This window comes from Lactuca serriola, chromosome 5 (assembly GCF_051521515.1).
Source record: "Lactuca serriola cultivar US96UC23 chromosome 5, Lser_US96UC23_V15, whole genome shotgun sequence".
NCBI lineage: Eukaryota > Viridiplantae > Streptophyta > Magnoliopsida > Asterales > Asteraceae > Lactuca > Lactuca serriola.
Window position 1 is genome coordinate 245269226 of NC_136412.1, and position 3265 is coordinate 245272490.

Below are 3265 nucleotides of genomic sequence, written 5' to 3' on the forward strand. Positions count from 1 at the left end.
GAGAGAGAGAGAGAGAGAGAGAGAGAGAGAGAGAGAGAGAGAGAGAGAGAGAGAGAGAGAGAGAGAGAGAGAGAGAGAGAGAGAGAGAGAGAGAGAATTTCAATGGAAATATTTGTTATCAACTTCATGTGCTCGCCTGAAACACCAATTCCCATGGGAGTGTGTTGTTTGCTACTGGCGTCATGCTCCCTATGTTGGTATATGGGCAAGATTTACCGGAAGTTTATTAGTTGTTGTCTACACCTGAATGATGTTTTCAAGCAAAAAATGATATGTTTTCAAGCAAAAAATGATATGTTTTCAAGCAAGATAATCTTGTATACATAAAGGGTATTCAAACAATAAAAGGAGGATACCTCCCATCAATTCTATAAATATATAACTAAAAGGTCATGTACAGACACCGTATGTGACTCCCATGTGGAAAAGATAAATAGCACTTGCAGACGCATGCATTAGTAATGTAAACAGGACCAATAATCATGTTTGTAACAACACAAGTATAAGGGCTTTGAACAGCCTCTCAACCAACTATACTAAAGCAAGTAAAACATATAATAACTTGATCTATAAAGATGGGTACTTTTCTCTTTTTCCACAAGTGTGGTCTCTCTTTTCACCAGAGGCACCTCTAAGGATCTTTGGGTGTACACTGAAACTAACTCACCAATTGCCATACTACATACACCAGCAACCAAGCCAGAAAAGCCTGTAGGAACCATGGCTTTGGCATCTTGTTTAACAGAACACAGCCACTTTCTTCTTTCTGAGTAGTCAAATTCTTCCTCTACAGACACCCCGTTTTCCTGTTCGGATTTGTCCTCAAGACCTGGAATGCATAAGTCATTTCGCAGAGCCATGATGGTGAAAGCAGGAACGATAATATTATGTTTCAAAGAATGATAGATACTGAAAATAGAACCAGAGATGACTTATTGGTTGATGATAGAGCCCCTCAGATAGAACATATATATAGTATGTGTATGTGTGTGTTTTATCTAAATATTATATAGAATGCGTTTGTCTATAATAATCATAGTGAGTAGATGCTGAGTAAACAATTTGAGAGTGTGCAAGCCACATGCCACAGATAACGATATTTAAAGAAAGCATTCCAAGAAATTAACAGATTACATAGTATCAGTAGCCATGGTGATAAGCTTACCAGTGCTGAGTTTACTGCAATTAAAATAAGTCTGTGTACATAATATTATATGTGAAGTTGATCCTTAATTTGTTGTTATAATTATAGAAAGGAACTCCACAAGTGAAGTTTGAGTAATTAATCTTACATAAAAATTAAAGATAATGGAATCCACATGCGTTCCACAATCCAGTCAAATAAAAATGAAACATCTCAAAACTGAAACGGAGTGTGCAGTCCATAAGTGGTGGAAAGATGAATTTATAAAATGGAAGGAGTGTGGAAACCACACCGCCCACATCATAAAGATGAACTGAAGAAGAAGGCTTTTATTCTAATATTTAACTACGTTTCAGTGTACCTAACTAGATAAGGACACAGTAAATGGATATGAAGGCACTTGCATAAAAGAATCTACTCTGATAAATGAAAGTTTTTTTGCCACATGTTCTTTTCTCCTTCGTTTGGACACATGACATTTTCTAAATTTTTAAATTTTTCTATTTTCCACTTGTTATTTTTTTGTATTTTTCATTTATTAACTTAAAATTCTGCATTTAATATGTAAGGTAATATATATGTAAAGTATTTATTAGAAAGAGTTTATATATGTAATGCATTCAATACATTAAAACCATATTAATTTTAATAATTCAAAATTTTTCACATTTTTCTTATAAATTCAAACTTTTCAAATTGTTAAAATTTAACATTTAATTTTTTTTAATTAAACCCATGTAATACATGGGTCTCACACCTAGTGACGGAATGGATTTGGGAAATCTAATGTCAAGTTTATTAAATTTTAAGAAGTGTGCACACCACACAAAAGTTGTAAAGCTTAATAATTATTATATTAGAGGATTAGAGGATTGTGGAATCCCTCTCAATGTTCAAATGGGAATCAAAAGCCATGGATTAAAAACTGAAAAGAGGTGTGCAACCCACAAGTAGTGGAGAAATAAGTATACTATATGAAAGGAGAGTGGAACACGTTCACAGGCAGGTCATATCATATGGAAGAACCATCAGAAAAAGTGAAGAGTCATTGTCACATATAGGATAGCTTAACATACTTCTCCGTAAAAAATGGTATTAATACTATTTATATCTTAAACATCAATCAATCACACAAACCCAAATACTATTTATATGTTAAACATCAATCAATCAGAGAAATCCCCTTAGTTCCCTTAAATCAAGGTGCATAGTCTTAATTGGTTTCTTAAACAAAATATTAATTTATTGATCCGAAAATCTCATATTACATAAAGGGGTCAATATATCTAGTGTACAGCATAATGCTAGGTGCACGAAATCACTTTCTAGCTAGAGAAGACTAAACTGAGTAACACAAAATCTAATTACTATGTTCCTGGGAAACAACCTACTGCATTCATTGCACTGCCATAGCCATGAATATATAGGACAGCATCAACCTCTAGACAGGTAAAACACTATTAGGAGAGTTCTCACGGAGTGTACCTTGCTAAAACAATTGGAAACGATTATATATGCTTAATAGATAATGAAATCACACAATAGCCATACCATGATGTCAATACATAAAACTGAAAAAGGAGGCATTTATCTTCCTAATTAATCATTTCATAGTGCCAAATATAATGAGGAACCCCCCCCCCCCCCCCCCCCCCCCCTCATTCATAACCACATCTACTTAGAGCATCCATAATGCAGGTTTAATAAGAGTTGAATAAATGATCACTAGGATTGAATAGAAATTTAATGGAGTGTGAATGATGACATGGAGGAGAGTTACAAGATCATTGAGTGGTTCAATGGATTTAATTTTTTCTTTTTCTTTTAAATTTCAAACCAAATATAGAAATCCATTAAACTTTGAAGGGTTTAATGGAGTGTAGATGTTAAAGAGTATAGTTGAATAAAAAGTAAAATGTTAATGTGGCAGTGATGTGACAATCCATTAAACTCCTTAGAGTTCAATAGATTATAGATGCCCTTAGGAATAGAACCATAGACCATATGGCTAACTGGGAATATCCACTAAAAATAGATTGGTTAGCGGGAGGGCCCACCATTTCTATAAGGTTCGAAAAACAAGTTATATAGTTTCATTTATAACCTTTATATGGTACAAAT

At 33.8% G+C, this 3265-nt stretch overlaps 1 long non-coding RNA gene across 1 annotated transcript; it reads right to left on the bottom strand.

The window, feature by feature from the left end:
- Positions 1 to 333: 333 nt before the first annotated feature.
- On the bottom strand, positions 334 to 1431 carry LOC145051527 (uncharacterized). Its single transcript, XR_013683678.1, has 2 exons — positions 1293 to 1431; positions 334 to 829 (listed from the first exon to the last, which is right to left on the bottom strand). It is a non-coding gene; the product is annotated as an uncharacterized LOC145051527 (long non-coding RNA).
- Between the last annotated feature and the right edge of the window lie 1834 nt (positions 1432 to 3265).